Here is a 13,933-nt window from a genome sequence, read left to right as displayed (position 1 = left end):
CTACGTCTATTCTATGGAATGAAAGGACCCTACACTCAACCAAGGAGAAGAGTTTCTTCCTGCTGATCTATGCCCCTCATAATTTTATGCATCTCAATTATGTCCTTCCTCAGTCTCCTCTGTTCCAAGGAAAACAACCCCAGTCTATCCAGTCCTGCTTCATAGCTGAAACTCTCCAGCCCAGGCAACATCCTGGTAAATCTCCTCTGCACCCTTTCCAGTGCTATCACATCCTTCCTATAATGTGGATTCCAGAACTGCACACAATACTCTAACTGTGGCCTAATGAACATTTTATACGCTTTGACAAGGGGTTATTTGGACTCGAACTGTCAGCTCTTTTCTCTCCTTACAGATGCTGCCAGACCTGTTGAGATTTTCCAGCATTTTCTCTTTTGGGAACATTTCATATAATTCCAGGATAACCTCTCTGCTCTTAAATTCTATACCTTGGATAATAAAGGCAAGTATACCGTATGCCTTCTTAGCCATTTGATTTGATTTGATTTGATTTATTATTGTCAGTTGTATTAACATACAGTGAAAAGTATTGTTTCTTGCGCACTATAGAGACAGAGCATACCGTTCATGGAGAAGGAAAGGAGAGAGTGCAGAATGTTACAGTCATAGCTAGAGTGTAGAGAAAGATCAACTTAGTGCAAGGTAAGTCCATTCAAAAGTCTGATGGCAGCAGGGAAGAAGCTGTTCTTGAGTTGGTTGGTACGTGACCTCAAACTTTTGTCTCTTTTTCCCGACGGAAGAAGGTGGAAGAGAGAATGTCGGGGGTGCATGGGGTCCTTAATTATGCTGGCTGCTTTGCCGAGGCAGCGGGAAGTGTAGACAGAGTCAATGGATGGGAGGGTGGTTTGCATGGTGGATTGGGCTACATTCACAGCCTTTTGTAGTTCCTTGCAGAACCATTTTATCCACCTGTCCTGCTACTTTACAAAGAACAAAGAACAAAGAAAATTACAGCACAGGAACAGGCCCTTTGGCCCTCCAAGCCCGCACCGACCTTGCTGCCCGATTTGACTAAAACCCCCTACCCTTCCGGGGACCATATCCCTCTATTCCCATCCTATTCATGTATTTGTCAAGACGCCCCTTAAAAGTCACCACCGTACCCGCTTAAGGGACCGGTATACATGCACACCAAGGTCCCTCTGATCCTTGGTGCTTCCCAGCAAGAATCCCAAACACTGATCCCTGCGGGGCCCCTTGGACACAGGCTTCCAGTCCGAAAAACACCCCTCGGCGAAATATTTCCAAGTCAGGATGGTGAGTGCCTTGGAGCTGGTGGTGTTCCCATGCACCTGCTGCCCTTGTCCTATTAGATCATATCTATTTGACCTCTTGATGGAAGGGAAGTCATTAATGAAGCAGTCAAAGATGGTTGGGCTGAGGACATGCACATGGATTCCACATGCATTTGGCATTTGTTATGGATGCACTCATGACTCACTGACACATCCTCCAATGCGGGCAATGCCATGCAAAGAACTCTGTCATATGGCCACCAGCGAGAGTTGCAATGGCTCAGCTGCGGATGCTGTTTAAACAGCAGCTTCAGAGCGATGAGAATCGGGTGAAAAGTACAAGTTGGGTTGCCAGATGCATTGCAAGCCCCCAACTTCACAAACCCTGCCCAAGGTTTAAGCTTGCACACGTCAGGATAGTCAGAGATACCACTGCTGACAATGTGGCACCATAATGTTGTATCCAGAGGTCCACATCATCCAGGAACAAGGTGCCATACCCTCGAATGTGCGCGATCATTGCAGCAATGGGTAACAAGAATGTCAACAAGCATGGTTTGCTTAAAGAGCAAGTGTGGTTCATCTATGCAATAATTAAACACCTGATCCACCTTTGTACCTTTAGAACATCCTAATCTTTCTTTTCCTACCACCACGCCTAGGTGAGTCCAATATCCACAGCTGATGTGAAGACATCCTGCTGATTGCTGTGCCCTGTTGAGCCCGATGACTTTGGTGGCTGCCCTCTAGTGGCCTGAGGCCGAGAGAGCCCCGGGACGGAGATCGAATTGCCTTGTCACCCTCTCACCTAGCCATTGCTGCATTGCACCCATGGCTAATGCTCTGGAGTGAAGGTCCAGGTGATCCAGCAGATACTGTGCTTTTTTTAGTTCATTCATGGGACATGGGCGTCGCTGGTTGGCCAGCATTTATTGCCCATCCCTAGTTGCCCAAGAGCAGCTGAGATTCAACCACATTGCTGTGGCGCTGGAGTCACATGTAGGCCAGACCAGGTAAGGATGGCAGATTTCCTTCCCAAAATCACATTAGTGAACCAGATGGGTTTTTCCGACAATGGGGTCAAGACCAGCTGTAGATTCTTAATTCCAGATATTTTTTATCGAATTCAAATTCCACCATCTGCTGTGGCGGGATTCAAAACCGGAACATTAACTGATTTTATGGATTTTCTGGATTCATGGGTAAGGAGCTCATGTAGGATTAGAATAGATAGGTACTTGTTGCCAGTACAGACACAATGGACCAAAGGGCCTCTTTCCATGCTGGGGATAAAATGTTGTCTGATTTCAAGGAGAAATTAGATATAGCTCTTGGGACTAAAGGGCTCAAGGGATATGGGGGAAGAGGGGATCAGGGTATTGAATTCGAGAGAGTCATCGATGTTTACAGCATGGAAACAGGCCCTTCGGCCAAACTTGTCCATGCCGCCCCTTTTTTTAACCCCTAAGCTAGTCCCAATTGACCACGTTTCGCCCATATCCCTCTATACCCATCTTAGCCATGTAACTGTCTAAATGCTTTTTAAAAGACAAAATTGTACCCTCTACTATTACCTCTGGCAGCTTGTTCCAGATACTCACCACCCTTTGCGTGAAAAAACTGCCCCTCTGGACTCTTTTGTATCTCTCCCCTCTGAGCCATGATCAGCCATGATCAAAATGAACAGTGGAGCAGGCTCGAAGGGCCGAATGGCCTATTCCTGCTTCTAGTTTCTATGTTTCTATGTAAAACTCCATGACTCTGTGATGTGCCAGAGCCACAACAGCACAGGGGACATGCACAGACGCCTCCAGCCTTCTGTCCAGTCCCTGCATGGCCTTTCGCATCTCTGCCTGATGTTCCACCTCTGTCTCGGCATCTGCAACACATCCTTGTGGGCCAAGTGCAGAGGCTGGTCATCTGCATAGGACTGAGCGAGGTCCAGGTCTCTAACAGTTCTCTGAGTGTCAGAGTCCTCTGCTCTCACCTAAAAACCTGACAGTCAAAAATTTGGGGAAATATTCCAAAATATATATCCCCCCATCCATATTTTGGAATATTTTCCCAAATGTTTGACTGTCAGGTTTTTAGTTCCAGTGATTATACCTTCCAAAGGGAATTCCTCTAATTCTGTGCAATGCTCAGATGAAAACAAGATGAAAGAAAGGATCCAAGGCTGCTCCAGAGGCAGAGTAGATGCACCCAACGTTGCCCATACAAATCACATTCATAAGTAGGGGCACATCTGCCATGGAATGTGAGAGAAGAGTTGCCAATACAAACTTCTTTTCACTGTGGTTGGTTTCCCAGATTTAGTAATCTCCTTGAATCTTATTTCCAACCAAGTTCCACCACGGGGACAATTCTTCCAAGTTCACCACATGACTCTGAATATTTGAGCACCTGGCTCATGGCTACAGGGACATCAACAATCCAGTTACAGATCACAAATGTATTATACAGGTCACTAATTGCTCACTCGGACACTGTAGTTTAATTACCTTTCCCATAGATAATTAAAAAAAAATCTTTTGAACACTTTTATTCGAGAATGTAGATGGCTAGATGTTACAAAACTAACGGTTAGACTTGGCCACACGTTCCAGCTCATCCTTCTTCTTAATGGCATAAGAGTTGGAGGAACCCTGAGCAGCATTGATGAGCTCATCAGCCAGGCACTTTGCAATGGTTTTAATATTCCTGAATGCAGCCTCCCTGGCCCCAGTACACAGCAACCAGATAGCCTGGCTAACTCGCCGCAATGGGGACACATCGACAGCCTGCCACCTGACTGTACCAGCGCGGCCAATACGGGTGGAATCTTCACGGGGACCGCTGCTGATTATGGCATTCACCAGTACCTGCAGTGGGTTCTCGCCGGTCAGTAGGTGGATGATCTCAAAGGCGAGCTTCACAATCCGTACAGTCATCAGCTTCTTGCTGTTGTTGCGCCCGTGCATCATCATAGAGTTGGTCAGACGCTCGACAATGGGGCACTGGGCCTTGCGGAAACGCTTGGCAGCATAGCGCCCAGAACTGTACGGGAGGTACTTGGCATATTTCTCCTTGACAGCGATGTAGTCCTGTAGCGAAATGTCATTGATCTGAACATCGTCCGTGCTCCATGTGCCAAATAACTTAATCTTGGGGGTCTCTGCACACCCTCCCACTCAGCCATTCTGCTCAGCTCAGGATCCGCCAGCAGCACAAAGAAGATGCTACATTATTTTCAGTTTGCAAGATTCTCCCAAGTCCATCCTCCCCCCGCTAACCAGAGATCCATCTGAGCCCCCCCCCCGCCCCCCTCCTCCGGTGGACTCCAGCGGAAGGCCAGGAAGGTGCTGCAGGCTCTCGAAGGACTGCAGGTCGGAAGGATGGTGGAGGGAGACCAGCGATCGAGGTAGGTTGGGGGTGTGCTCTGCCGAGGTGGGCCTGCCTCCCAGAGGCGTCTGATCCGGGGGGGGGGGGGGGGGAGGGGGTCTGCCGCGGTGGTTAGCGGGGGGCGGGGGGTCTGAAAAGGATGGGCGAGGAGGATGGTGACTTCACAAGGGCAGAGAGGGTTTTGGAGGTTCCCCTGCAGAATAGAAATCCGCTTCGGATTTTTATTCGGCAGGTCGCTTACTGCGCGGATCCGGAACGGACCAGAAGACGGTAAAGTGGGATTTGGCGGTAGAGTTGGGCGGTAGAGTTCATTAAGTTGATTTAAATGCATGCTAATGCATTTAAATCGTCGGGCTGCACGATTCGGGCGCGGACCGGACCCGCGCCCGAATCGGGTGTCGGTAAAGGCGCGAACTGCTCGGATTCGGGCGCAGATCACGTTAAAGGCCCGACGCCCAACTTTACCGCGATTTCGCGGCCGAAAACGGGCACGGATGTTTGATAAAATCGGGCCCAGAGTAGGCTGCCTCCTCTTCTTGCACTTTCTGTGAGGACCTGCAGTGGAGAACAAAAAAAAAAATTAGCTGGTAGTCATGCACAGTCTCTTTTCTCCACAATGTTTCAGGCCTGTATGTTGTGATCATACTGTGCCTTTAAGAAATATATACAGAGTCATGTGGTTAATGGGAGGAACTAAGATGCAGGGATGGAATGTAGTTCCAGTTTCATTTTTAAAATGCAAGAAGTTTGCTGCCTGAACTGCTAGAAGGAAGCAGTGGCTCTCTCTCTCTCTCTCTCTTTCTCTCTCTCTGAAAAGGCCTCTCTGAGGCCTCCAGAACTGGCAACGTAAGTACAAGCAAGTGCCTTGCTAACTGATTTTGAAGAGGAGTTTAAGCCTGTAAGAGGAATATTGCTTGAATTGGAACACATAGGGATAGGTTAGCAGTTAAGAATTGAATCTTGTCATGCTTAAGTATTGGTCAGCTGTTAAAAGTTAAGCTACTTCATTTGTTATAGTTAAACTGTGTTATTAAAAGTTTGTTTTGATAGCAGCTTCCCAGTGTGTCAGTAGAATCGCACCTGGAGTGCAACACCTGATCCTCACAGTAATGACAAAATAGCAAATTGTTGGGGTCTAGTCATAATAAAAATTTGACTTTATTTTCTGGTACCCTAACAACGTCCGCCTATCATCAGCAGACTGGAGGCTGCCTCACTGGACCTTTGCGAGACTCCAGTCTCTCCCTCAGTATGCGCTTGGTGCCAGCCCTCTCCGGCAGGTTTGGTAGCCTCTTCCTCAAATGAAACGAGGATTCTTATATTGGGTGGCCCTCCTCCAGTCATATTGCATTACCTCCAATCCTGAGCTCCTTTCTCCTGCAGGCAGACAGACAGAATGCTTGCCATCCCAATACCTGACTGACCATTTTTTGAGCATGCATACCCGTGACAGGTCCCTGAGCCCTCCCCTGTAAGTGTTTGATGCCCACACTGTCCCACGACTGATACAACATTCCGGACATGTGTGGCTTCCACACATTCAATCTACCGGTCCATCTGACGCTGAGGCCTGCAACCCAAACTCCTGCCTGACAGCCCTTTTCACTCGCACAGTCTCACTGCTTAATGCCCTTGTGAGTGTGCTGTCATTCCTGGGAAACACCTGCTTTTGCCGGACAACTGATGGAGAACATGAAGTGAGACGTCGTTGAACCGTGGGGCCACTTGTCTGTGCTCGGACATAGCTCGGACCACGGTGAACAGGTGGAGAGCGGGTGACACCAGTTGCAATTCCCAAAAGCTCCACAGACAGCGAGAATGATGGCCCTGGATTGCAGGGAATAAATGCCTTTCGGGATGTCCTTTAAATATGGCAGCCGGACCTTCGAATCTGTGAGGTAATAGTGGGGGCGTCGGCCTCCTGCTGAACCCGCCACATGATTTGCTGAACTCCTCGCGCATACAGAGCTAATTGGTTAGCTACGACACGATCGTGCAAGGCCAGAAGCCTACCACCACACCCCACCCCATCCCATTACCCCCCATCACCATCCCCCCGCCCCCCCCATCCCTCCTCCCCCCAGCAGAAGTGTTGCTCACTTCTAGTCCCGCCCCAAGCAGCCTTCCCACGACTGAAAGATTCCACATTTTATATCCTTTTCAGAATTTGTTCTCCTTCCAATCTTCATTCCAACAGGTGGTTAGCACTGCTCGCCTCACAGCATCAGGGACCTGGGTTCGATTCCCACTTGGGTCACTGTCTGTGTGGAGTTTGCACGTTCTCCCCGTGTCTGCGTGGGTTTCCTCCGGGTGCTCCGGTTTCCTCTCACATTCTGAAAGACGTGCTGGTTAGGTGCATTGATTCGAACAGACGCTGGAGTGTGGCGACTAGGGAAATTTCACAGTAACTTCATTGCAGTGCTAATGTAGGCCTTACTTATGACTAATAAATAAACTCTACTTTATTAAGTGAGGGAGGTTGGGAGGGTTCTCTGAGGGTGAGGTGGGGGCTCGTGTTCTGTGTCATGCAGCCTGGCTAGCTCGGCTGGGTGGGTACCCACATGCTAGATGCAGCCCCTCCTTGGGGTTAGTGGGGGAGCACTGGCTGTAGCTGGAAAAAAAACATAGTTTCTCTTGTTTGTTTTAAATCTGTAATATTATTATATAACTCTGCAATGTAATTGTGTCAGCGTATATGTGTAGCGTGCTTAAAAGTATTCACATGTTATCATTTAGAAGATGACTAAGCATGATTCAGCAGTGAAGAAGAGAAGCCAAAACTTCACACAACATGAATGGGAGACTTTATTGAATGAAGTTGAACAGAGACGCGTGAATATTCCAGGCTGTGGAAATTCTAAAGCTCTGAGGAAACTGCAAACTATGGCTTGGAAGCAGGTTACAGCAGTGCTTACCGCCACCAGCAAGGTGCCTAGGATGATGGATCAGTGTTGGATGAATGATTTACTGCATTCAGTTGGAGTATATATATCGGTGGCACAGTGGTTGGCACTGCTGCCTCACAGCACCAGGGGCCAGGGTTCGATTCCCAGCTTGGGTCACTGTCTGTGCAGAGTCTGCACATTCTCCCCGTGTCTGCGTGGGTTTCCTCCGGGTGCTCCGGTTTCCTCCCACAGTCTGAAAGACGTGCTGGTTAAGTGTGTAGGCCGTGCTAAATTCTCTCTCAGTGTACTCGAACAGGCGCCAGAGTGTGGCGACTAGGGGATTTTCACAGTAACTTCATTGCAGTGTTAATGTAAGCCGACTTGTAACACTAATAAATAACTTTAAAAAGTAATTTATAAAACTTAAAATCTTAGGCCATGATTTAGCGGCCATTTTTGCCATGGGCGCAATTCCGGTAATGGTCACAAAGTCTCAAAAAATGTTGAAAACTTGATTTTCGGTGAGGTTTTGGTTTGTGACCTTTCCAGCTTCCCCTCCGATGGTGCAATCAGGTTCCTACCCTGGGAGGGCACAAGCCTGATTTGCATGCATTACCATCTCATTAGCGGGCGTAAAGGTAATAATCTCTGGATCTCTACCTGAGTCATGATCTAATTGGTACAGGATCAACGAGATTAAAGAGGTCAACATGTGGCTCAAAGATTAGTGTGGGAGAAGCGGATTCGAATTCATGGGACATTGGCACCAGTACTGGGGAAGGAGGGAGCTGTTCCAATGGGATGGGCTCCACCTGAAACATGCTGGGACCAGAGTCCTGGCGAATCACATAACCAAGACCGTAGATAGGGCTTTAATCTAACTAGTGGAGTGGAGTGGGGGGGTTAAATCCTTTAGAACTGAGATGAGGAGGAATTTCTTCAGACAGAGAGTCTGATCTATGGAATTTATTGCCACAGAAGGCTGTGGAGGCCAGGTCATTGAGTGTATTTAAGACAGATAGATATGTTTGTGATTGGTATGGGGATCAAAGGTTACGGGGAAAAGGTGGGAGAATGGCGTTGAAAAACTTATCAGCCATGATTGAATGCTGGAGAAGACTCGATGGGCCAAATGGCCTAATTCTGCTCCTATATCTTATGGTCTTGTGGTCATGATGCATTGTCCACCCCCATTGTATCTTCCCACCCAACCGGCCTGACGTCATGCCAGCGTGAATCACTACTGCTCTTGAAAAACAGCAACCTACGCCCTGACCTCCAAGAGGGAGGTTGGAGATGACCACACATGTCACCACCAGGGAGTGTGGCTTGCAAAAGAGGGAGTGAAACTACAGACTGTCAATCAGGCTTAGACTCTGTCAACATTGCAGTCGGGATCAATGGGGTACTTGAGGTGCATTTGACCGTGAAAGGAAATAAAAATAAACACAGGTGGCTGGAGGATGATGGAAATCCATTGATCTGACAGCTGAATCTTTTACGAGGCACTGAGATTGAATTTGTTACAGATTCAAGTGCAATGGAAAGGGTTCCAATGATTTCTGCTTGCTGGGAACCCTCAGCAACTTCAAATCAGAGCTGTGTGCACACACTGGGGTTGAGTGCACAGCTGGGCAGAATGAAACTCCACCCCCCCCAAGGTGAAATTGACTTCTCCTCTCTGTCAGAGGACTTCAAAGGGGTCTGCTCTCATCTGCAGCTCCTGAGAGGGAAAAAGGAAATACTCTGCTGCCGAATGGAGTGCTGTTGTGATTTAAAATCCTGCCAGGTGAATTTGCAGAGTTGGCAGGCAGGAATGCAGACATTGATCACAGGATTCCCTGAAATCACCATGTACGAGGTGATCTTCAGGTCTGCCAGAGCGAGAAGTGGCAGTCAAGCCACCTCGGTAGAAAATGATGAGGTCAACCCTTTGCCCCTTAGCCCGAGCCCCTCCAACCCCAAGGATCCTGGAGGGACGCTTTCTCTGCAGCTTGACATCAGCAAGCAAATGGCCACTAGATCTACCTCCTTCAGCCCCTATGGGACCCAAGGCGCCAGGCCAGGGTGTCAGTGTCAGGGTGCCACAGGACAGTGCGCCATGGGTACTGCCAAGGCGTGTGGCCTGAAGGGGGCTGAATGGGGATCTGAGGGGGGGAAAGAGGCCGAGTCGGGGATCTGATAGGGAAAGGGGGCCTGAGTATGCGATCTGATTGGGAAACGGGGGCTGAGTGAGGGGTCTGAGAGGGAAGGGGATCTGAGTGGAGGGGTTTGGGGAAAGGAAGTCTGAGTGGGGGTGTGTGAGGGACAAGGGGGCTGAGTGTGGGGTGTGAGGGCTGAGTGGAGCAGGGGGTCAGATCGAGCCACCCTCATGCCTGCATGGTATGGGGGAGGGGGCCATACCCATTATTTGTGGGTGGTGGGGTTGGGGGAGGGTACCCCTCTGAGGCAAGGGGTTGGTGCTGCTCCCCTGGTCAGTGTGGGGGCAACTATTTACTTTTTTTTTGGGGGGGGGGCCTTTCTCCAAGTGCGGAGATCGGGTCAGCATTTAAAAATGGTAGAATCCCAGCTGATAGATGCTGCCAGCGGGATACGCTCCAGGTTTTCTGCTGGCGTAGGCACATTGTTCCAATTTAGTAGAATCACGGCCTTGTTGTTTTTTTAGGAAAATCCCGCCCACAGTCCCTTTGCTAGGTTTCTGAGATGCACTTACCTTGGAGATGGTATGAAGTATTTTATTCAGCTTCCAGGGGACAATACAGTTTCTGTGATAACTTTCTGAATGTTTTACACATCAGGTAATTTGGAGATGGTTCTAACTTTGACATAGATGTTATCATGGAAAAACGTCTCCTAGTCTCCAAGCTTCCAGCTGTCTCCAGATGTTGTGAAATATGTCACAGGATAGGATAGTCAGATTTTTAAAACACATTCCCATTTCTTTCTGTGAGCAAAGCAGGTTGGTAACACCCGGGGCGCTTACTGGCCGGAGAAGGGCTGGCATACATTAAAGAAAGTTTATTTATTAGTGTCACAAGTAGGCTTACATTAACACTGCAATGAAGTTACTGTGAAAATCCCCCAGTCGCCACACTCCAGCGTCTGTTCGGGTTAACACTGAGGGAGAATTTAGCATGGCCAATGCACCGAACCAACACGTCTTTCAGAGTGTGGGAGGAAACCAGAGCACCCGGAGGAAACCCATGCAGACACGGGGAGAAGGTGCAGACCCCACACAGACAGTGACCCAAGCTGGGAATCGAATTCGGGTCCCTGGCGCTGTGAGGCAGCAGTGCCAACCACTGTGCTACCGTGCCGCCCATTACGGAACTCACCGAACAGTAGGAGTATGGAGGCTGAGTCTCTCAAACCCCAGTATAAGCAAAGATGATTCAGATCTGGAGCTGAGGTTAAAAAACAAGCAGCTAATTGGTCAAGATGACAGTTAATTGTGCTTTGTTAAGTTGTTACAGATGGCGCAGTCACAAAGAAGCACTGTGTAGGTGAATCTAAAACAGCAGTAGAGATATCTATAAGAGATATAGGGCACCAAGGGCAGCACGGTGGCACAGTGGTTAGCACTGCTGCCTCACAGCGCCAGGGACCTGGGTTCGATTCCCGGCTTGGGTCTCTGTCTGTGTGGAGTCTGCATGTTCTCCCCGTGTCTGCGTGGGTTTCCTCCGGGTGCTCCGGTTTCCTCCTACACTCCAAAGATGTGCAAGTTAGGTGCATTGGCCATGCTAAATTCTCCCTCAGTGTACCCAAACAGGCGCTGGAGTGTGGCGACAAGGGGATTTTCACAGTAACTTCATTGCAGTGTTAATGTAAGCCTACTTGTGACTAATAAATAAACTTGAACTTGATATAATGGAGGTGAGAAGGTCGCAGCAGTGTAACCCTGTAGCTGCAGTGGACGTGGGACAGGAGGTTGAGATTTCCAAACTTAAAAGTGTTTCTGTGAAAGATGCAGTGTTACCACTGAATGTCACGGTGCTGGAGGAGGGGAAGGCCTGTGATGATACGACGGATGTGTCGGAGGCAGAGAGGACACTTAGAACCTTCTGGAGGTGGGGAGTCTGTGACACTGGCAGAGGAAGATCCCACACTGGCACAACCTCAGTGGACGTATCGCAGAGGGTGGAAAGGCTCACTAAAATGGGCGGCATGGTGGCACAGTGGTTAGGGCTGCTGCCTCACAGCGCCAGGGTCCCAGGTTCAATTCCGGACTCGGGTCTGTGTGGAGTTTGCACATTCTCCCCATGTCTGTGTGGGTTTCCTCCGGGTGCTCCCTTTTCCTCCCACACTCCAAAGATGTGCGGGTTAGGTTGATTGGCCATGCCAAATTGACCCTAGTGTCAGGGGGATTAGCAGGGTAAATGTGTGGGGTTACGGGAATAGTGCCTGGGAGGGATTGGTGGAATAGTGCCTGGGAAGTACAGGCTCCATGGGCCGAATGGCCTCCTTTGTATCGTAGGGATCCTATGAAAAAATGCTGACGCTCGGTGCTGCACATTCTGCCCAGGATCTACCCCGTCAGAGACAGTTCCTTCTGGGGCAAACTGCATCCACTGCACTTTCCGTTTGCCAGCCAGCCAGCTGAGGGAAAGCTGCCGCTGGGACACAGGAGGTTACGCCACATTGATGGGAAAGGATACAGGGGCAACGCAGAAGGAGTCAGGGTGCCTCCCCACTCCCAGCGCCACTTCATCCGCCCCCTTTCCTTGTGAAATATTTATAAAAAATTGTCTTGTGTTTATTTATTGTACATCTGGCCATCAGCATGACTGTAAATTCTATTTGTTACATCTGACTTGATTTGGGGTTTATTTTGTTCATGAGTATATTTATGCCTTCATTTAAAAATGTTCCTCTTCCGATTTGTTGTTTACTTCAGCAGTCATTCAGTTATAGTTATCTTCTATTTAAGTGTGGTGTTTTGATCTAATAAAACATTTGTAGCAGTTTGTATTAACAATTTATACAACAAAATAATGTAGGACATTCAAAGTTTTGACACCAGAGTAACCTTCAACTTGCGCAGCTGCACCGTAACATTTGAAATAAGAGCTACCTCAACTTTTCCAATCTTTAATATATATTTTTAACTTATTTTTGAAAAGAGGGAGGAAGAGTGGGGGGGGGGGTGGGGGGAGGGAGGGAGGAAGGAGGGGAGGGAGGGAGGGAGGGAGGAGGGGAGGGAGGGATGGAGAGGGAGGAAGGGTGGGAAGGATGGAGGGGGAGGAAGGGAGGGATGGAGGGGGAGGGAGGGAGAGAGGAAGGGAGGAGAGGAGGGCGAAAGAATGAGGGGCAAAGGGAGGGAGGGAAGGAGAGAGGAAAAGTGGGGGTATGTTATAGAACTTTAATTTAAACACCTTCCAAGTTTAATGAGACAAACAAGGACAGTAATTCAATTATTTCTTTATTTAACACTTCGAGTACCAACTCAAACAGTTGCAACTCATTAACTCTTTACTGAACTTTAACTCTCAAACAGCATATTAACTTTAACTGACCATCAACTTTAACTATTTAATTGAAAATAGAATCTACGGAGTTTAGGAAAAGCTTGGCCAAGGACTATCCTCCAAGTAGAATCTATCTTCTTCTCTCTGAAGTATCCTTCAGGGTACAAGGTCTTGTTGCGATGGTTGATCTCTTCGAATTATCGCTGCCAAACAAAGGACTCGCATTTCTTTTTATCCACAATTTTCCACTTGCTCCTGGAAGGTTCTTTGTTATCCAGCCAATTGTGTGACCAGAAGTTGATCACATGGCTCGAACATCCAGTGAAATTGCTTTTGAATGACGCCATTACACTTATCAAACTGCATACTCCATACATCGTAAGAAGTCTCACAACACTAGTGTTGTGGTGTTGTCCAACAGGTTTATTTGGTCGCACAAGCCACTAGCTTTCGGAGTGCTGCCCCTTCATCAGGTGAGTGGGAGTTCTGTTCACAAACAGGGTATATAAAGATACAAACTCAATTTACAAGATAATGGTTGGAATGCGAGTCTTTACAGGTAATCAAGTCTTAAAGGTACAGACAATGTGAGTGGAGAGAGGATTAAGCACAGGTTAAAGAGATGTGTATTGTCTCCAGCCAGGACAGTTAGTGAGACTTTGCAAGCCCATTCAAGTTGTGGGAGTTACAGATAGTGTGACATGATCCCAATATCCTGGTTGAGGCCGTCCTCATGTGTGCGGAACTTGGCTATCGGTCTCTGCTCAGCGACTCTGCGTTGTCATGTGTCGTGAAGGCCACCTTGGAGAACGCTTACCCGAAGATCAGAGGCCGAATGCCCGTGACCGCTGAAGTGCTCCCCAACAGGAAGAGAACACTCTTGCCTGGTGATTGTTGAGCGGTATTCATTCATCCGTTGTCGTAGCGTCTGCATGGTTTCCCCAAT

General features: G+C 48.4%; 1 pseudogene; it reads right to left on the bottom strand.

The window, feature by feature from the left end:
- Nucleotides 1-3,822: 3,822 nt before the first annotated feature.
- LOC144511703 (small ribosomal subunit protein uS7 pseudogene) lies at nt 3,823-8,748 on the bottom strand (annotated as a pseudogene).
- Between the last annotated feature and the right edge of the window lie 5,185 nt (nt 8,749-13,933).

Source organism: Mustelus asterias, chromosome 25 (assembly GCF_964213995.1).
Source record: "Mustelus asterias chromosome 25, sMusAst1.hap1.1, whole genome shotgun sequence".
NCBI classification, from domain to species: Eukaryota; Metazoa; Chordata; class Chondrichthyes; order Carcharhiniformes; family Triakidae; genus Mustelus; species Mustelus asterias.
Note: the sequence above shows the minus strand (reverse complement) of the source record. Positions and strands in the feature narration are given on the sequence as shown.